General features: G+C 35.9%; 6 non-coding genes across 6 annotated transcripts; all 6 read left to right on the top strand.

Moving 5' to 3' along the window:
• The first annotated feature begins 155 nt into the window (after positions 1-155).
• Positions 156-229, top strand: TRNAV-CAC (transfer RNA valine (anticodon CAC)). Its single transcript has one exon. It is a non-coding gene; the product is annotated as a tRNA-Val (tRNA).
• A 160-nt stretch (positions 230-389) lies between these two features.
• Positions 390-463, top strand: TRNAV-CAC (transfer RNA valine (anticodon CAC)). Its single transcript has one exon. It is a non-coding gene; the product is annotated as a tRNA-Val (tRNA).
• A 563-nt stretch (positions 464-1026) lies between these two features.
• Positions 1027-1100, top strand: TRNAV-CAC (transfer RNA valine (anticodon CAC)). The gene has a single exon. It is a non-coding gene; the product is annotated as a tRNA-Val (tRNA).
• A 454-nt stretch (positions 1101-1554) lies between these two features.
• TRNAV-CAC (transfer RNA valine (anticodon CAC)) lies at positions 1555-1638 on the top strand. Its single transcript has one exon. It is a non-coding gene; the product is annotated as a tRNA-Val (tRNA).
• Positions 1639-1930: 292 nt separating this feature from the next.
• On the top strand, positions 1931-2004 carry TRNAV-CAC (transfer RNA valine (anticodon CAC)). The gene has a single exon. It is a non-coding gene; the product is annotated as a tRNA-Val (tRNA).
• Positions 2005-5576: 3572 nt separating this feature from the next.
• On the top strand, positions 5577-5650 carry TRNAV-CAC (transfer RNA valine (anticodon CAC)). Its single transcript has one exon. It is a non-coding gene; the product is annotated as a tRNA-Val (tRNA).
• Positions 5651-22302: the final 16652 nt, after the last annotated feature.

Genomic DNA, 22302 nt, shown 5'->3' on the forward strand with positions numbered 1-22302 from the left:
AGTCTCACACACTAGAGGCCCCCGGTTCAAACATGGGCTCAGACATTTTTAAAATTAAATATTTACTTTTTTTCTTAGAACATTCGTAGTTTAAGAAATCTCTCGATATATGAGTGTTGATTCGACTTCAAAGTGTTAATTTATAGTTTTTGCTTGTCTGGGTGGTGTAGTTGGTTATCACGCTAGTCTCACACACTAGAGGCCCCCGGTTCAAACTCGGGCTCAGACATTTTTAAAATTAAATATTTACTGTTTTCTTAGAACATTCGTAGTTTAAGAAATCTCTCAATATTTAATTTACTGTTTTCTTACAACATTCGTAGTTTAAGAGATCTCTCGATATATGAGTGTTGATTCGACTTCAAAGTGTTAATTTGGAGTTTTTGCTTGTCTGGGTGGTGTAGTTGGTTATCACGCTAGTCTCACACACTAGAGGCCCCCGGTTCAAACCCGGGCTCAGACATTTTTAAAATTAAATTTAAGAAATCTCTCGATATATGAGTGTTGATTCGACTTCAAAGGGTTAATTTGGAGTTTTTGCTTGTCTGGGTCGTGCTCAGACATTTTTAAAATTAAATTTAAGAAATCTCTCGATATATGAGTGTTGATTCGACTTCAAAGTGTTAATTTGGAGTTTTTGCTTGTCTGGGTCGTGTAGTTGGTTATCACGCTAGTCTCACACACTAGAGGCCCCCGGTTCAAACCTGGGCTCAGATATTTTTAAAATTAAATCATTTTTAAAATTAAATATTTACTTTTTTCTTAGAACATTCGTAGTTTAAGAAATCTCTCGATATATGAGTGTTGATTCGACTTCAAAGTGTTAATTTAGAGTTTTTGCTTGTGTGGGTGGTGTAGTTGGTTATCACGCTAGTCTCACACACTAGAGGCCCCCGGTTCAAACACGGGCTCAGACATTTTTAAAATTAAATATTTACTTTTTTCTTAGTACATTCGTAGTTTAAGAAATCTCTCGATATATGAGTGTTGATTCGACTTCAAAGTGTTAATTTGGAGTTTTTGCTTGTCTGGGTGGTGTAGTTGGTTATCACGCTAGTCTCACACACTAGAGGCCCCCGGTTCAAACCCGGGCTCAGACATTTTTAAAATTAAATATTTACTTTTTTCTTAGAACATTCGTAGTTTAAGAAATCTGTCGATATATGAGTGTTGATTCGACTTCAAAGTGTTAATTTGGAGTTTTTGCTTGTCTGGGTTGTGTAGTTGGTTATCACGCTAGTGGTTCAAACCCGGGCTCAGACATTTTTAAAATTAAATATTTACTTTTTTCTTAGTACATTCGTAGTTTAAGAAATCTCTCGATATATGAGTGTTGATTCGACTTCAAAGTGTTAATTTGGAGTTTTTGCTTGTCTGGGTGGTGTAGTTGGTTATCACGCTAGTGGTTCAAACCCGGGCTCAGACATTTTTAAAATTAAATATTTACTTTTTTCTTAGTACATTCGTAGTTTAAGAAATCTCTCGTAGTTTAAGAAATCTCTCGATATATGAGTGTTGATTCGACTTCAAAGTGTTAATTTGGAGTTTTTGCTTGTCTGGGTGGTGTAGTTGGTTATCACGCTAGTCTCACACACTAGAGGCCCCCGGTTCAAACCGGTTCAAACCCGGGCTCAGACATTTTTAAAATTAAATATTTAATTTTTTCTTAGAACATTCGTAGTTTAAGAAATCTCTCGATATATGAGTGTTGATTCGACTTCAAAGTGTTAATTTGGAGTTTTTGCTTGTCTGGGTTGTGTAGTTGGTTATCACGCTAGTCTCACACACTAGAGGCCCCCGGTTCAAACTTGGGCTCAGACATTTTTAAAATTAAATATTTACTTTTTTCTTAGAACATTCGTAGTTTAAGAAATCTCTCGATATATGAGTGTTGATTCGACTTCAAAGTGTTAATTTGGAGTTTTTGCTTGTCTGGGTGGTGTAGTTGGTTATCACGCTAGTCTCACACACTAGAGGCCCCCGGTTCAGACCCGGGCTCAGACATTTTTAAAATTAAATATATACTTTTTTCTTAGAACATTCGTAGTTTAAGAAATCTCTCGATATATGAGTGTTGATTCGACTTCAAAGTGTTAATTTAGAGTTTTTGTTTGTCTGGGTGGTGTAGTTAGTTATCACGCTAGTCTCACACACTAGAGGCCCCCGGTTTAAACCTGGGCTCAGACAGACATTTTTAAAATTAAATGACATTTTTATAATTAAATATTTACTTTTTTCTTAGAACATTCGTAGTTTAAGAAATCTCTCGATATATGAGTGTTGATTCGACTTCAAAGTGTTAATTTAGAGTTTTTGCTTGTCTGGGTGGTGTAGTTGGTTATCACGCTAGTCTCACACACTAGAGGCCCCCGGTTCAAACCCGGGCTCTTAGAACATTCGTTGTTTATTTGTTTGGGTGGTGTTTACTTCTTTCTTAGAACATGTTTATTTGTTTGGGTGGTGTAGTTGGTTATCACGAATGTTTAAGAAATCTCTCGATATATGAGTGTTTGTTTTATTGGGTGGTGTAATATTTACTTCTTTCTTAGAACATTCGTATATATGAGTGTTTGTTTGTTTGGGTGGTGTAGTTGGTTATCACGCTAGTCTCTAGTCTCACATTCTATAGGTCTTCGATTTAGACCTGGGCTCAAATTTTTTTCTAGTCTCACATTCTATAGGTCTTCGATTTAGACCTGGGCTCAAATATTTTTAAAAGTACATATTTACTTAAGAAATCTCCCTGACATATGAGTGTTTATTAACTTCAAAACATTAATTTGGAGACTTTGGTTGTCTGGGTGGTGTAGTTAGTTATCACCTTAGTCTTCGGTTCCGACCTTTTTAAAATTAAAATTTACATTTTTTTCTTAGGACATTTGTAGTTTAAGAAATCTCCTAACAATAAAGTGTTGGGTGAAGTTTGTGAAGAGGGAATGGGCTAGGTGGTATCTTAAAATATGGGAATGGGCTCCGTGGTCTCTTAAAATATGAGTATTGATTCGACTTCAAAGCGTTAATTTGTGATGGGTGAAGTTGGTGAAGAGGGCAATGAGCAATGTAATGAAGAGGGCTCTCGGTGGTGAAGTTGGTGAAGAGGGTAATGGGCTAGTTGTTGAATGGAAGCACGTTTTTAAGAAAGTGAGAAAGTTGAAATTAAGATTGAGTTACTTAAGTATTTAAAGTTTTCCAACCTTATTATCTACCTGAATATTAATTTCAATGAAGCGCCTGAGCCACAAACCTACTAACCTACTAAATGATTTATGTTGCTAATGAAATTTTAGGAGAAGATTCAATAAGACATGATTATGTTATGTATGAAATTTGGTGATTATTAGGTTATAATAACGGGCTAAACTAAGTGTAAATGTAAAAGGACTAAAATGCCCCTGTAATTATGTAACACTAACTTATGACTAAAGTGATTTCTAAATGATATGAAATTTGATGAGGAGCCTCATGTCAGGGTGTAAAGGGATTACACAAAATTACTAGGCCATTGGAATATGTTGAAGAATTAAACCAAGATTTGAGGTGTTAAATGACCACAAGACTCTTATGAATATTCTAAGATGTTTTCAAGATCGTAAAAGACAGACTCATTTATGATATTAAGGGTAAGTATGCAAGATTTTAAGGGGAGTATGACAATTTTGAAATGTGAACTAAAAGGAAAAGTACGAAACTACCCCTCAAGTCACTTTATAAGAAATCAAGGTTTTTATGAATACTCAGTGACCAGTTGTTTAAGATAGAATTATGCATACAAAGAAATGTCTGACATACTTGTTAAGAATTTTTCTTAGTTGTGCTTCAAGACTTAACAAATAATTCTTAGAATGAGAACCCGAGTTATTCCAAGATTAGAGCACTTTATAAGGGTGTACAAACCTTAACGTGGCAGACGCGTTTTAAAGTCTTGAGGAGAAGCCCGAAAGAGAAAGTCTAAAGAGGACAATATCTGCTAGCGGTAGACTTAGGCCGTTCCAAATGGTATCAGAGCCAGACACTGGACGATGTGCCAACGAGGAGGCTGTACCCGGAAGAGGGTAGACATGAGGTGGTGTGTCAATAAGGACGCGGAGCCTCGAACGGGGTGGATTTTATGGGGTCCCACTTCGATTGGAGAAAAGAACGAGTGCCAGCGAGGACGCTGGGCCCCAAAGAGAGGTGGATTGTGAGATGGTATCAGAGCCCAACATTGGACGATGACGATGTGCCAACCCAAGTAAATATTGGTTTCCATAGAATGGAATGTAGGAGAGAGAATTTACCCATAGAGTTCTTGGACTCTACTCAAGAAATATGCACGAATGGAGACAAAGATAGTAGAAATGCAGATTGAACATGAGAAACAGATGATGCAAATGCAAGCGGATGCATTTCAGACAGATTTTGGTAAATTGGATAATGGGAAGCCATTTTTGTGGAGGTTGACTTGATTTCAAAGTTCAAAAATCGAAATTTCGCTAAGGATAAATTGGTGACACCATCTTAAGCTAATTAATTAAGTGACCCTTCCGTCGTAGGTTATGAGTGTATGTTACATGTTGGCACGTGTCCGTAGCTTCACTCGTGTAATAAGTTGTATGTTTAGATCGTTATGATTTAATACGTAAATGTTATGCAATGTGATATCATGCTCTCTTTGAATGAATTGATATGCGTTATGATGTTATGTCTTATGTTATGTTCAGATTGCATTAAGTGATTGTTATGAATACCTGCGGTATGATTTGCACGTTATGAACCGTTATGTTGGAAACATGAAAATATTAAGTTATGCCTTGTGAATTGCATGTATAGCATGATATGAATGACATGAAATATAACTTCGGTATAAATATTTCCACTGTTGATTCAAGTTTAAATCGTTATTTTTGAATTTCATACCCTAGTCTCACACATTAGAGGTCCCTCAGTTCAAACCTAAACTCAGACATTTTTAAAATTATGTTTTTACTTTTATCTTAACAACATTTTCACTGCACTCTGGGTGGTGTAATTGGTTATCACGTTAGTCTCACACACGAGTGGTCTCCAACATTTTTTAAATTATGTTTTTTACTTTTTCCTTAACAACATTTTCACTTCACTCTGTCTGGGTGGTGTAGTTCGTTATTACGTTAGTCTAACACACTAGTGGTCTCCAATTCGAACTTGTGTTCAGACAGGGTTCATACATTTTTAATTATGTTTTTTACTTTTTCCTTAACCACATTTTCAATGTTGATTCAAGTTCAAATCATTATTTTGGAATTTCACCTTGTCTGGGTGGTGTAGTTGGTTATCACGCTAGTTTCACACACTAAAGATTATTTTAGAATTTCACCTTGTCTTGGTGGAATTTCACCTTGTCTAGTGGATTTTCACATTGTCTAGGTAGTAAAGTTGGTTATCACACTAGTCTCACACACTAGAGTTCCTCAGTTTTAACCTAGGCTCAGACATTTTGAAAATTATGCTTTCACTTTTAACTTAACAACATTTTCACTCTTGATTCGAGTTCAAATCATTATTTGGAATCTATCACGCTAGTCTCACACACAAAGGTTATTTTGGAATCTTAGCTTGTCTGGGTGGTGTAGTTGGTTATCACGCTAGTCTCACACACTAGAGGTCCTCAGTTCGAACCTGGGCTCAGATATTTTGAAAATCATGTTTTTACTTTTTAACTTAACAACATTTTCCTCAGATATTTTGAAAATCATGTTTTTACTTTTTAACTTAACAACATTTTCACTGTTGATTCTAGTTCAAATCGCAATCATTATTTTAGAATCTCAGCTTGTCTGGGTGGTGTAGTTGGTTATCACACAATTACTTTTAACTTATCGCAATCATTATTTTAGAATCTCAGCTTGTCTGGGTGGTGTAGTTGGTTATCACACAATTACTTTTAACTTAACAACATTTTCACTTTTGATTCGAGTTCAAATCGTTATTTTGGAATCTTAGCTTGTCTGGGTGGTGTAGTTGGTTATCACGCTAGTCTTATACACTAAAGGTGTCCGATTCAAACCTGAGCTTAGATATTTTTTAAATTAAATATTTCCTTTTTTTCTTAGAACATTCGTACTTTAGGAAATCTCCCGACATATGAGTGTTGATTCGAGTTCAAAGCGTTAATTTGAAGTTGTTGCTTGTCTGGGTGGTGTAGTTGGTTATCATGTTAGTTTTACACACTAGAGGTACCTAGTTCAAACTCAAGCTTAGACATTTTGAAAATTAAATATTTACTTCTGTCTTAGAATATTCGTACATTACATATAAATGTGGATTCGAATTCAACAATTTGGAGTCTTCGTCTAGAAGGTGTAGTTGGTTATCAAGTCAGTCTCACACGTTAGGGGTCCTTAGTTCAAACTTGAGCTCATACATTTTTAAAACTTAAATATGAGTATCAATCAAACGAATTTGTTGAATAAGTAGGCAATGGGCAAGTTGGTCTCTCAAAATATGAGTTTTGATTCGACTTTAGGGCAACGGGCTAGTTGTTTGAGGGAAGCAAGTTTTTAAGAAAGTGAGGATGAAATTTTAGGAGAAGACTCAATATGACATGATTATGTTATGTATGAAATTTGGTGATCGTTAGATTATGATAATGGGTTAAACCAAGTGTAAGTGTAAAATGACTAAAATGCCCCTATAATTATGTACCACTAGCTTATGACCATTGGAATACGTTGAAGAATTAAACCAAGATTTGAGGTGTTAAATGACCAAAAGACTCTCATGAAGATTCTAAGATGTTTTCAAGATCGCAGAGGACACTCATTTATGATATTAAGGGTAAGTATGCAAGATTTTAAGGGGACTATGACAACTTTAAAATGGGAACCAAAAGGAAAGGTACGAAACTACTCCTCAAGATACTTTATAAGAAATCAAGGTTTTTATGAATACTAAGTGACAAGTTGCTTAGGAAATGTCGACATACTTGTTAAGAATTTTTCTTAGTTGTGCTTCAAGACTTAACAAACAACTCTTAGAATGAGAACCCGAGTTATTCCAAGATTAGACCACTTTGAAGAACGAAAGTTTCTTTTAGAGACGTGATGTAACCACCATAATAATAATAATAATAATAAATAAATAAATAAATAAATGATAATGATAATAATAATGGTAAAAAAACAAACAAATAAATAATAATAATTAAAAAAAATGGTGACCCATCACTCTTGCTCTTTACCATAACAATTCTTTCCCATTATCCCTCTTCAACCAATTCCCCTATGGAAACTTTGTGACCTCTCCCTCTCATTCTTCCGTGTATCGCAATTCGACTGACGAAGTTGTTGCTCCTCCCTGCCCGATAGTTCTTCTACGCTCACACTCCTCCATAACAACTACAACACCTCCTCCAACGGCTCGACTGCTCTAGCAGAGTCGTATTCAGCTTCCGGTGGTTTTGATCTACAAGCCAGCCGACGACGAGATTTCCTGGCGGCATGTTCATCTACACAACAATACAGTGCTTTTTGGGAGGTCGACAATGTGAGAATCCCACATTGATTGGGGAGGAGAACGAAACACCCTTTATAAGGGTGTACAAACCTTTCCATGGTAGACTCGTTTTAAAGTCTTGAGGGGAAGCCCGAAAGAGAGTCCAAAGAGGACAATATCTGCTAGCGGTAGACTTGGGCCATTACAAATGGTATCAGAGCCAAACATTAGATGATGTGCCAGCGAGGAGGCTGTACCCCGAAGGGGTAGACATGAGGCAGTGTGCCAATAAGGACGCTGGGGGCCTCGAACGGGGTGGATTTGATGGGGGTCCCACATCGATTGAAGAAAGGAACGATTGCCAGCTAGGACGCTGGGCATCGAAGGGGGTGGATTGTGAGATGGTATCAGAGCCAGACACTAGATGATGTGCCAGCGAGGAGGCTCTTCCCCGAAGGGGGTAGATATGAGGCGGTGTGCCAGTAACGACGTTGGACCCCTAAAAGGGTGGATTTGGTGGGGGTCCCACATCGGTTGGAGAAAAGAATGAGTGCCAGCGAGGACGCTGGCCTTGAAGAGAGATGGATTGTGAGATGGTATCAGAGCCCGACACCAGACGATGACGATGTACCAACCCAAGTAAATATTGTTTTCTATAAAATGGAATGTAGGAGAGAGAATTTACCCATAGAGGGACTCTACTCTCACTAAACATACCGGAACGGAGACAAAGATAGTAGAAATGCAGATTGAACATGAGAAACATATGATGCAAGCGGATGCATTTCAGAATCAAATGCAGATTTTGTTGATGTTTGGGGCTTTTGCAACATACTAGTGAATTGGATAATGGGAAGCCATTTTTGTGAAGGTTGACTTGATTTCAAAGTTCAAAAATCGAACTTTTGTTCAAGAATAAATTGGTGACACCAGCTTAAGCTAATCAAGTAAGTGACCCTTCTATCGTAGGTTATGAGTGTATGTTACATGTTGGCACGTACCCGTGCACGTGTAATAAATTGTATGTTTAGACCATTATGATTTAATACATAAATGTTATGCAATGCGATACTATACTATCTTTGGATGAATTGATATGCATTATGATGTTATGTGTTATGTTATGCTCGGATTGCATTAAGTGACTGTTATGAATACCTATTGTATGATTTGCACATTATGAACTGTTATGTTGGAAGCATGAAAACATTACGTTATGCCTTATGAATTGCATGTATAGCATGATATAAATAACATGAAAGACGATAAATAACATGAAATATAACTTCAATATAAACATAAATGATACGATGACTGATATGATATGAATAAAATGATAACGGAATTATATTTAGTAAATGGGCTAGTGATGGATATGTTGGCCCATTTACTAAAGAGATCCGGCCCATTTAAGGCCCACCGACCAATCTTTTAAATATGGCTAACAAAGCCCAATTAATAGCAAATCTAGCAAAAATATTAATAATTTGTACATATGGTAAAAATTGTAAAAAAAAAAAATTTATCGATCTTGGTCATCATTTACTAGGGTAGTAAATAAATTAATTACCCACTTGTCATCATTTAATAAAAATATAATTTCATGTGACACTCTCGTAAAGTATAGGTTTCTATCAAATATGTCGATAATCTATGGATGTACATGAGCTTCCCTTACGGGTTGTAATAGTAGGGATGAGCGGATATGACTATTCAACCAAACCTCTAATTAAGTTTAGGGTTTTCTCCATTCCTCTTAGTCCTTATCCTCAGGATCGCTCTCATTTAGATGTAGTCTCGGTTTATTCATGTACCTCTCCTTTATTCGGGTGTCACATGCTCACCAACTTCTGCTTTGGTTCGTCCTCGAACCACATCTTACTTGGAGAGGTACCGCTTTGATACCATTTGTAACGACCCATGTCCATGGAATCCAGATTCGACATTTGATGTCCCCGACATTCTCCTTCATCCTCTTCAACATAGTCACGTTACTCATTCATTAGTTCTAAGAATGAAGACTATTCTCATAGGGCAACACAAGTGTTGTAACGGCCTAAATCCATCGGTAGTAGATATTGTCCTGTTTAGGCTTTCCCTTTCGAGAAGGTTTCCACACCCTTATAAATGGTGTTTTGTTCTCCTCCCCAACCAAGGTGGGACATCACAATCTACTCCCTTCGGGGCCCAGCGTCCTCGCTGGCACTCTTTCCTTCCTTCACTCGATGTGGGACCGCCACCAAATCCACCCCCCTTCGGGGCCCGGCGTCCTTATTGGCATACCGCCTTGTGTCTACCCCCCTTCGAGGAACAACGAGAAAGCTGGTACATTGTCTAGTGTCTGACTCTAATACCATTTGTAACGGCTCTGATTCACCGCTAGCAAATATTATCCTCTTTGGGCTTTCCCTTTCGAGCTTCCCCTCAAGGCTTTAAAACGTGTCTGTTAGGGGAAGGTTTCCACACTCTGATAAAGTGATATGAACCAAGAGACATCAATCATACAATATACTTCAATGAAGATGTGAAGAAAAAGTTGTTAAAATTATCAAAGGATGTTTCAACTCATGCTACATTGAAGAAGAATGAAGTTTGATTGTTGTAAATTTTGGGTGGGTTACAATTTAGAGTAATTTAGAGTTATTGTATTTTTAGGTTACATTTACCTAATGGCTCATTATGGTCATTAAGTATAAATGTTACAACTCTTGGAATGCCTTTAGTAGTTTCATTTTGAGGCTATATAAAGCTAGGTATGTTGTATTTGTAAGAAGACTTGGAAAATATAGAAAGAAGCATTTGTGCTCTTCTTTAGCCAATGGCTAAGTTTCTTTGCAATTCTATGTAATTTAGGTTGCATGTAGAATCATTCAAGCTCGACATGATCAATCTTGCTTGTGGAGTGATTCGAATCTCAAACAAGTGTTTGGGATATTTGATCAACAAGAATCATTCAAGCTAGACATGATCGATCTTGCTTGTGGAGTGATTCGAATCTCAATCAAGTGTTCTTCTTGCCTTGAGATATTCGATCAACAAGGTAATCCGAATCTTACTCCCCTTATAGTGATTCCTTATCTTATCATTTGGTATCAGAGCTTCAGGCTCAAGATCGGATATATGTTTCCTTTGCATTTCTTCTCAATTTGATTTTTATTTATTTTCATCTTTTTAGTTTTTAATCGACCTAGAGTTCAAAATTCAATCTTTGCTCTATTTAAAATTTTGAGAGGTGAGAATGAGAACTTCATTTGTGTAACTAAGTGTAAAAAGAGTGTAAAATGAGTGTCCTAAAATTTCCTTGAGTGTATACTCGTGAGGAGAGTGTTGTGAGTTCCTTCGTATTTCCATAACTTATTTTTTGCAGCAAAGTTTCACAAATAGATTCGAGGACGAATCCTCTTGAAGAAGTGGAGAATGATATGAACCAAGAGACATCGATCATACAATATACTTCAATGAAGATGTGAAGAAAAGGTTGTCAAAATTATCAAAAGATGTTTCAATTCATGCTACATTGAAGAAGAAATGAAGTTTGATTGTTGAAAATTTTGGGTGGGTTACAATTTAGAATAATTTAGAGTTATTGTATTTTAAGACTTTTTATTTAATTTAGGTTAAAATTAGGTTACATTTACATAATGGCTAATTATGGTCATTAAGTATGAATGTTACAATTTTTGAAATGTCTTTAATAGTTTCATTTTGAGGCTATATATAAAGCCATGTATGTTGTATTTGTAAGGTAGACTTGGAAAATATAGAAAGAAGCATTTGTGCTTTTCTTTAGCTAATGGCTTGCAATTCTTTGTAGTTTAGATTGCATGTAGAATCATTCAAGCTCGACATGATCAATCTTGCTTGTGGAGTGATTCGATATAGAAAGAAGCATTTGTGCTTTTCTTTAGCTAATGGCTTGCAATTCTATGTAGTTTAGATTGCATGTAGAATCATTCAAGCTCGACATGATCAATCTTGCTTGTGGAGTGATTCGATATAGAAAGAAGCATTTGTGCTTTTCTTTAGCTAATGGCTTGCAATTCTATGTAGTTTAGATTGCATGTAGAATCATTCAAGCTCGACATGATCAATCTTGCTTGTGGAGTGATTCGAATCTCAGACAAGTGTTTGAGATATTTGATCAACAAGAGTCATTCAAGCTAGACATGATCGATCTTGCTTGTGGAGTGATTCGAATCTCAATCAAGTGTTCTTGCCTTGAGATATTCGATCAACAAGGTAATTCGAATCTTATTCCCCTTGTAGTTGATTCCTTATCTTATCATAAAGGGTGTTTTGTTCTCCTCCCCAACCAATGTGGGACATCACAGGTCTTTCCAGCATGCTTTATCCTCACTCACATGCATCCTAAGAAAATCCCAAGAGATCACCTAATATATAATTGCTCCAGAACTAAAGCATACTTAACCATAGAGTTTCTATGATTGAGCCATAAAAAAAGAATGTGAACCTTGCTGGTGCACGTAGTATAGGTAGAACTTTCAATTCTTTTACGCATTGCTTAATCATCCTATACTCACGACTAGTCTCATTTAGACGTGGTCTCAGTCATTCATCTACCGTTCTTTTATTAACACAATTAAAAAAAATCTTAAAAATATAAAAAAAAAAATCGAAAGAATTTAAAGTGAGTTTCTAATTTCACATGGTGTAATGATACTAATTCCAATTTGTTTTCTCCATTGAGAACATGTCGTTTGACTATAACTCTTCATGCTCGAGATTCAGATCAAGATTTAAAATTCGAATTCGATACCGACATTTTCTTACAACATGACTTGATTACTTTTAAGAGTGAAGAATATTCCCACAAACTAAGTTAGTTATTTTAGAATACTTTGTCTTCAGTCACATATTTTTTTTTAAGAGTGTTCAAAATATTCAATGTCCTGAAAAACTCGATCAACCCAACCCATACGGTTTGGGTTGAGTTATGAACTTATTTAGGTTCAATTGGATTAGATTCAAATAAATGAAAAGTTTATAAATTGAGTTCGTTCATGGTTTCCCTCAAACTAGATTGGGTTTTATGGTTAATTTTAAAATATACATTTTTTTTTGTCATCGATACTATATATACATTTTTTTTTAATTTAATTTCAAAATTTTTTTTTTATTATTATTTATTCTCCCACCACTCTTAAAAATAATTTTTAAGTATTTGGAAGGTAATTTTTCAACATATATAATTTCGCGTTCCAAAATTTAATTAAATGTTCAAAAATAAATAAATATTTTATGAACTAACCTTTTACTTCTACTAAAACAAAATTTTAAATAAATATAATTTTTAACTATTTGGAAGGTAATTTTTCAACATATATTTGGAAGCCCTCGCGTCCTTTCTGGTCCTCTCGTACTAGGGAAAGGTCCTCTCAATGTTCTAACGCCCACATCGGATATGGACTGAACTGTCTCACGACGTTTTAAACTCAGCTCACGTACCACTTTAATGGGCAAACAACCCAACCCTTGGAACATACTACAACCCTAGGTGGCGAAGAACTGACATCGAGGTGCCAAACCTTTCCGTCGATGTGAGCTCTTGGGGAAGATCAGCCTATTATCCCTAGAGTAACTTTTATCCGTTGAGCGACGACCCTTCAACTCGGCACTGTCGGATCACTAAAGCTGGCTTTCGTCCCTGCTCGACGGGTGGGCCTTGCAGTCAAGCTCCATTCTGTCTTTGCACTCGAGGATCAATCTTCGTCTGGCTCGAGGAAACCTTTGCACACCTCCGTTACCCACTGAACTATTTTACTTTTACTAAAAACAAAATTTTAAATAAATAATTCGAAGACCCAAACCAACCCAACTCAACTCAAAATATTTATTGTTAGGTTGAGTTGAATTTTATTATTTAATAAGGGTTGTGTGGGTTAAAAAAGTTTACAACCGGAACAATTGAATTGAGTCTAGAGAATCTCCCAACCTAACCCGACCCAACCCAACCTAACCCACCTAGCATAGGATTATTTTAAGTGTACTGTGTTTATATAGATACTACACTCAATTCTTGTATCAATTTTCTTAGCCATTATCTCATATCAGCAAGATCACTCTTATTCGAACGTAGTCATGATTCATCAATGTACCCCTCCTTTAGTCGATTCACGTGCTGATCGACCATCTAATTTCGTTCTTCCTAAATATCTTCATCTCCAATCAATCATAGAAGGGTGTGAATGAGAATTGCCAAAAGAATTAGGGAAACAAAATCAAACAAAAACGTGATTCATAAGATGGAGAGAAAGAGTAAAACCTTTGCATTCAAGAACTTGCATTGCATGACAAATGATTCCTTATGGACCCATAAGAGTGTGGAAAGCAAGAAAAGCAAAACCCTAAAGTTTGAAACTTTCAAACTTTCTAAACCACAAGAGACGTTCTTCGAGTGAGTACGATGATGGTTTCCAAAATGTCGGGTCAAAGACATTTGTCTTTGACACTCAACTATGTGTTGTTTTAATTGACTATCTTAATGAATAAAGGTCAATGGGTTTGAATTTGAATGTGAAAATCTTATTACGGTAATGAATGTAAAACGAGGAATCTAATTAATAAAACGTGTTCTTTGTGTCACATAAATGTTTTCTTTGAACGTGGTAGGGGATCGAGAAGTGACGAGAAATGGTTTCGTGTATAAATTTGACTATGGGTTTGTTTAGGTGTGAAAGGTGGAGGGACTCGTAAGAGGTTTAGACAAAAAACAAAAAAACAAAAAAAGACTATGTTAATTCTAAGTTCGATTAGGTGAAAGGTGGAGGGCCTCAAAGTTGACTAGGCTTTAGACCTATACCTTGAGCTAAAAGCTCGAGCATCGACTCAACCAACCTATGTTCCTCAACTCAGAGAGGAGGTGAAAGGTGGAGGGCCTCAAAGTCGACTAGGCTTTAGACCTATACCTTGAGCTAAAAGCTCGAGCATCGACTCTACCAACCTATGTTCCTCAACTCGGAGAGGAGGTGAAAGGTGGAGGGCCTCAAAGTCGACTAGGCTTTAGACCTATACCTTGAGCTAAAAGCTCGAGCATCGACTCAACCAACCCATGTTCCTCAACTCGGAGAGGATGTCTACATGTTTAGTTCAACTTCTTTCGGTTCAAATCAAGGGAGAAAGTTAGAAACAATAGGTCAGCATGATAGAGATGTATTCCTTACTAATACATCTTTGTTCGACACTTAAGTCACTTTTGACTACACCTTCGAGGCTCACAACTTCGTTGCTCGACATTTGAGGATTCTATTAATATGGCTAAGTTAAAGACATGACTTTGATACCATGTTAGGAATCATGACTCTCCACAATGGTACGATACTGTCCACTTTGAGCATTGTCTCTCATGTCTTTGCTTTGGGCTTCTCCAAAGGGTCTCAGACCAATAGAGATGTATTCCTTCCCATGATCACTCCCTAAATTAGCCAATATGGGACTCCCTCATGCCCAGAAATCATCAATATAAACTTCTAGCGGATATTTCTCTTAACCTTTTCTCTCTCTTGTTCTTTGTGTTTTTCGTGTTCTTCATCTAGATCGAGTGTATGTGTTATGCAATCCTAACAATTACGATATCATTATAAAAAACCATAAAACCTATAAAGAATATGAATAAAAGAGTACCGATATCTTAATTCATCTGCTTAAACTTCTGAATCAAAGAGTAACGGAGTCTAATCTAACATAGCATCAAAACCGACCCACTTTGTAAGAAAAAAGAATTCGATAGGGAATCTAATGAATAAGAATGTGTGGTTTTTTGTGTGTTGTTTGTGTGTGTGTGTGTTAACAAAATGTGTCATATTTTTCAGCTTTTTGGGTGCCAATAGGAAAAAGGATGAATGTCTTTCAACTTTTAAAATAATCACAATATCTCTCTCTTTTCTTTCTCGTCGCATACCCAAAAGTAGATTCTTCTTCTTTAGGGTTGGTAAAATTGAGTGGAGTTGTTGCTACTTTTTACCTCCCATGCTCATAAAGAGAATTTAATATGTTCGAGCAGATTTAGGTTATACTTCCATCGAGCGGTTAGTGGCTAAAATCTCTTTGCTGGCATGCTGAGTACGTCAAAACGAAAAACCACCAAAAGTCACGACCACCTAAGTACACATACGCTCGATATTTTGTGTAATAGCCCAAGCACACCACTGGCAGATTTTGTCTTCTTTGGGCCTTCTCTCAAAGCTTTAAAACACGCTACTAGGGAAAGGTTTCCACATACTCATAAAGGGTGTTTCGTTCTCCTCCCCAACCAATGTGAGATTGTGAGATCTCACATTTTGGCTCCCCCTTTCGTATGTCACAAGTTAGGTCAGACATAAACTAAAGATTTTGCGTGAGTAGCGAGAGTCACGGTTGATATTTTTCAACATTGTTGTAGGAAATGTTCAAACTTGATAATTTTGACTCAAATTTCAAAGACAAAAAGCCTATAGCAGGCTTAAAATGGAAAGCCTAATTTGTAAACCCTAGTTGGGTGTTTGAAGTACGCACGTGAAAAAAGTGAGTCACTGTTGATATTTTTCGACATTGTTGTGGGGAATGTTTAAATTCATAGATTTCGACTCGAGTTTTGAAGAAAAAGAGCGAATAAAACTGTAAGTATGAGCTTAAAACCGAAACGAAACCCTAATTGGTACGCCACCACAAGTTAAGTAAGAAATAAACTAAAGATTTTACAAGAGTGGCATAATGGAGTAAGATATTTCTGGGACATGGTAATGAATTTGCCCTACACTCGAGTCATGAGATTCTATTGCGTTTTCGAAAACCTAAAAGCTCGAAACATTCCAGTTATGGAGATGAAGAGACACTCCTAGTTACTGAGTATCCCGTGCTCAATATTGCTTAGAATCAAGCTAAATCTAAAGAGGTTTTTTCATTAGCTCGACGAAAAAAAATTGGAACTTGTTAATTAGTTAATTAAAATGAGTCATCTTTTTCTAATCTCATTAGATGCCCGCTGAAAATACATCAACGTGCTAATTTTCATGATTCTTTTCTTATCGGATCTTTTTATTATTTATTACTACGACTTATTTTCGTCTTCGACAAAAGGTTAATTTATATACATTAATTGCATTGTAGCGGATACCCATCACTTTATTGATCTCATTTTTCGAGAAGATATCAATCATCATCTAAACGATGAATTACTGAATGTCTGACTTCTAAATGTTTAAACTAAAAGAGAATCGTTAATATTTTATTTAAAAAAATACTCTTGAATTATCAAAAATTTTATTAATACCCTTCAAATTTTTAAAAATCTCAAAATTATCCCTAACATTTTTTTAAAAAATGAAAAAATATTTAATGACACGTTTAAAAAATATAACTTTTAAAAGTAATATTAATACTAAAATTAAAATAAAATTTAAGAGTACTTATTTATGTAATGAAAATCCTAAATTAATTATATAATTTTTTTATATTATTGAAGCTTTTAAAAATTTAAAAATATTTTTTAAATAGAATAAAAAAATTAATTTTTTTTATTAATTTAACCATATAAATATTAACCAGCAATCATTGCTAAAAAATTAGAAAAAAAAAATAATATTAAAAGAAATAATCTACTAGTTTTGTAAAAAACGAGAAAAAATGGGTAAAAATGACAGATCAGTTACTTTTCTCTACGTGAAAGCGTTGAGTAAATATGATAATAACTTTTACTGTATGGTAAAAAACAAAAACTTTTCTGCAGATTACACGTGGGCTTGGCAGAAAAGAGAAAAAGAATAATTGAAGATTAAAGAAAAAAAAAAAAAAAAACATGAAGATGAAGCAAAGGCTGTTGAAAAGTTTGTATTATTGCATGTACTTGTGACCATGAAACATCGATCCATGCCTCCCCATGTTAATCCTTGGTTCATAATGTCTTTTTGTTTCTTGTTCGATGCTACTTCGTTCTACCTTGGTTCTTAAACTTTTTAGGGTTTGTTTTAGTCCGAGAAGTAGTCTGGTCTCGTTATTATTTTTATTAATGGATTAAAGTGTAATGTGTGGACATTAAGCTATGTTGGAATTACGTAGATCAAGTGAATTTAGTGAGAGTCGAACTTAGATAATATGATTTGAGGAAATTGAACCTTTGACTGTACCCATCTTTCGTGCACGATATATAAGAATGTTTGATTAATCCACCACACTTAAATGGTGGAAAAGTTATCTTATTTATAATCAAATAAATTACAAGGATATGGAAATAGTAATAAATGGAAAGATACCTATGGTAACAAGGCAAATATGAGATATTTGCCTTATAATAAAATATCAAATATAATATATATTGTAAACTATAATTTATTACTAAATATCCTTAACACCCCACCGCAAGCTGAGCGTCAGATTTGAACGAACGTGAAGCTTGGATCTGAAAAATTCAAAGAGGTTGAGAAACACTTTTCGTGAAGATGTCAACAACCTGGTTCAAAGGAGACGTAGAGAAACACTTTCTTGGCCATCGAAAATTGCAGAGGGATCGCCGTTCAGCGGCGATGCTGCCTTAGCTTCGGCGAGAATATGTCTAACCCATGAAGAGGGATTGTCGCTTAGCGACGATGCTGCCTTGGCTTCGGCGAGAATATGTCTAACCCATGAAGAGGGATTGTCGTTTAGCGATGATGCTGCCTTGGCTCTGGTGAGAATATGTCTAACCCCAAGAAGTAGAAGGGGAAACCCTAGAGCAAGGGACAAAGACAATGTTGAAGCCAGAAGTCGCCACATTGGGCGAAGGAGCCAATTTTGGAGAGAAGGGCAGCCGGAAGAGTAGCCACATTGGGTGAAGGAGCCAATTTTGGCGAGAAGGGCGGCGGCAACTTGGTTGGCAAAGAGGCCGGTGCAGCGCCCAGATTCCAAAGGTAAATCTCTACATAAGGTCGATGAGCTTATCGAGATTCTGTATATTTCCGAAGAGAACGCTGATGAAGATCCTAAGATTAGGGTTTCTGTGAAGGATGAAGGATGAAGGGAAAATTGGAAAGAAAATGAAAGAGACTATGTTTGGAAAAGGTGAGGTTGTATGTACAGAATATGGCAAAGGATGATTTGGAGGTCAAAAGGGTGGAGACGAAGAGTAATCAATCGGCTCCGCCTGCGGCAGCCATGAAGACTGCCCCTGCGGTGTCAAAGCCAGCAGGGGTGGTGGAGAAGAAGATGAGTAGGGAATTCATGAGCCATTGAAAATAAGGGATTAGGGTTGTTAAACCGAAAGGGCTCTGATACCATAAGAATGTTTGATTAATCCACCACACCTAAATGGTGGGAAAGTTATCTTATTTATAATCAAATAAATTATAAGAATATGGAAATAGTAATAAATAGAAATAACAATAAATGGGAAGATACCTATGGTAACAAGGCAAATATTAGATATTTGCCTTATAATAAAATATCAAATATAATATATATTGTAAACTATAATTTATTACTAAATATTCTTAACAATATACACGTGTGAAATCCCTCCAACACGTGTGTGTTGTGGGAGCCACACCTGAGTCTCCTTTTCCGTGTCGTTTGAACTCCATTTGTCTGTTGTCCATGTCGATTTTGATGTTAATCCTATTTTTGTCTAAATTAGGATCTTCTAGAGAATTTCTAGAATTTTTTGTGATTATTCTCCCAAGCAATTGAACTCAGAAGGATACAATAATCATGTAGGTAACCACATAAATTTTAGGCAAATTTTTAGGCAAATAATAGTGGTATGAATCACTTGGATATTGCATGCTAGTATAACCAACCTTAGGTGGATAGTTTTAATATGTTTTGAGCTTTTATGATCGTTAAGCCTCTGTTTAGTCACACTTGATAAATGTATATTAGAACTGTACCTTAAATGATGTATGAATTGTTTACTACTACCTTTTACATAATCATGTTGGAAAGGAGGATGAAAATTTGTGATTTGTGTTCTCGGTGCTTGATGGATGTAATCACTCCATTGAACATGTGTGAATGTATGCATGATCTTCCTGTAGCGTGTAAGTAGTAGCAATGGGATAAGACTAGGATGTTAGAGTCTGTTTGGCTAGACTATGATCTAGGATGGAACACCTTCAGTTGTCCAAGCATGTAAGAAATGTGAGCGACAACCAGCGAATCCAATCACTAGTGTTCCATACCGAACTAGACACAAGGAGTCTAAATAGAGAAACCTGGAGATTTGAATCTAAGTCAGAGCCACCAAGCTAGCCTAGGGATCTAAAAACCCACAATGGCAACCCAGAAAGACAAAGGTAGCCTCCTAGGTTGATAGTAGTCGGTATGGTGTTTGTGGAGCATCTAGTTCCCTTTCCACTCAGGTATGAGTACTGTTGTAACAACCCTAAATTTCTACCTATCTAGAGTTGCTACCGTCATCATCATCTATACTCATACGCAGAATTAAACATTTAACAACTTCCTCGTAAACATAAACTTCATCTTAAAACATTGTCATGGATTTGCGTGTTCGAAAACATCTTTTAAATGATACAACGAAATACTAAATAAAATAAATAAATGTTAAAAATAAAACTACCCTATTCTAACCTAAGTCTAAGAAAGTAAGTACAGCTACCTTGCATGTGTCATGGTCTCGAATTGCGATGTCATCATCAGTCGTATAGGATGCCTTGCATTTACCTGAAATAGAAGTAGTGCACAACTTGAGTATTTTAAGAAATACTCAATAAGTGACCCCGTTATTGGAGTTAGGAAATGTAACACATGCAACTCATGATATAGGAACCTATCATTTAAAAACTATCATAGGGCTGGTTTCCAGTCCGTACAAAATTGGATGTGCAGTACTTCCTTACTCACAACCCACATGTGCGAGTGTGGATCCCCAGACGATACGCACCCCCTGGACCCATCATAGTCGAGAGCTATCTGTAGCGATGTCCGGAGGTCAACAGACTCCAAGTGCCATGCGAAGCATGATCATCATCATCATAGTGTACTCGTCCGTACTCATCATCATAAATGAAGAAGTATCCCGATGTATATGAACACACAAAATGCATGAGGTCCCTATAGTTTTCATCTTTAAATCATTTTTATGATACAACCCTCTACCTCTGTCACACATTACTTTAAGTAATATGGACGCATTGTCATTCACACATTACTTTAGGTCCCTATAGTTTTCATCTTTAAATCATTATTATTATTATTTTATTTTATTTTTTATGGTTGTTACAACTGTCGAGTCAAACATGGGGTCGGTTAGGGTTGTGTGACTTGATAGTATTGTTTGATTGCCCTGCAAAACAGATATGTCCTACGAGAGGAGTGGATCACATGGGTAGTGATTAGAGCTAGCACGCACAGGGGGTCACACCCCAGCTTTGGGTAACTATATGGTCATGTAGGACGAGTTCGCTAGCTAACCTCCCACGGATGATGAGCAGACTAGTACCACTATGCTATCTCCATCAAAAAGTGAGTTCTATGAGGTAGTGCCTCAACCTAGGACATTGATAGACCGTTGCATAAACTAAGCTAGCTACCTAATTCTTTGAGTGTAAAAAGTTGTGTACCTGAAGTCAATAGTAAAGTTTCCCGATAAGTTGAGAATGCAAAGCCTAAAAGTAGGTTTCATACTGGGTATAATTTTATACTCACCCCTTCCTACATTTGTTTTCCAGGTATCTGATGCTATGGTCGAGGCGAAGGAGTGCTTGAGAGCTTTGCAGCCACATATGGGTGTCGACTTGGGGCGTCTATGGTGTCCACATTATTTGTAGATCCAACCTAAATGTATATTATTTAATTTCATAATTATTTTTTATTATTTATTCCAAAACGACTCTTTAAATTATTTTTTAGTTTTTTGGTAGGTGATTTCTCAATTACAAATTTTAAATAAATATTTGAGAAGGAATAAATAAATGTTTTAGAAACTAAAATTTTATTTTTATCAAAAACAAAAATATAATAAATAAATGGAAAAACTCAACTAACCTAACCCAACCCAAAAAATTAGAATGAGTCGAATTCATTGCTTAATAAAAGTGGTTCACGTTAAAAAAGAAAAATTATAACTCGAACAATTAGGTCGAGTCTAAATTTTTTGGATTGGGTAGAGTTCATTATTTAATCAGGGTTGTTCAGATTGAAAAAATTTATAACCCGAACAATTACGTCGAGTCTGAAAATGTCTCAACTGAACCCAATTATGTGATTATAATGATTTGAGATCGATCTATTCGAGTCTTTAATCACGTGGTTATTATCTAATTGATTTATTTCAAAACCAATCTTATGAGACCAATTACTCTTAAATAAGGTGACATTACAACTACCAATCATAATTAGCATGCTTATTTAACGTCAAATCAACTTTCTTAATGAAATCACATACCAGCTAATTAATCATAATATTATCGTTTTTTTTATTTTCAAAAAAGACATGTTCTATATCATGTCATGATTTCAATTATGTATTTGTTAAGATATTTAAGCTCGTGCAAGCGACAAGGCTACTTTATAAATTTTGATATTGTCTTCTTAGCTTGGAATATAGGGACCAATGGACACATTTTATTCAATTACAAAACTTTATTAATAATAACATGTTGAGTTTGGAGTATAATCAAATAATTGTCTAAAAAAATCTTAAGACATAACGAGAATATGAAGAAGATAAAATGTAACAAGTCGAGCGTATTAGCCATGATCATGAGCTGACCTTCAGATCACGGCCTCTGCAAGCTCATGCCCTTCGATAAGAAACTCTTTTTATAGTAAGATATGCATACCGTACAAAAAAGTAGTTGTCACAAGTAAACTAATGTGGGATATCATAATCTACCCCCCTTCAAGGTCAAGAGTCTTCGCTGA

Source organism: Cucurbita pepo, chromosome 7 (assembly GCF_057944985.1).
Source record: "Cucurbita pepo subsp. pepo isolate OVF chromosome 7, ASM5794498v1, whole genome shotgun sequence".
NCBI lineage: Eukaryota > Viridiplantae > Streptophyta > Magnoliopsida > Cucurbitales > Cucurbitaceae > Cucurbita > Cucurbita pepo.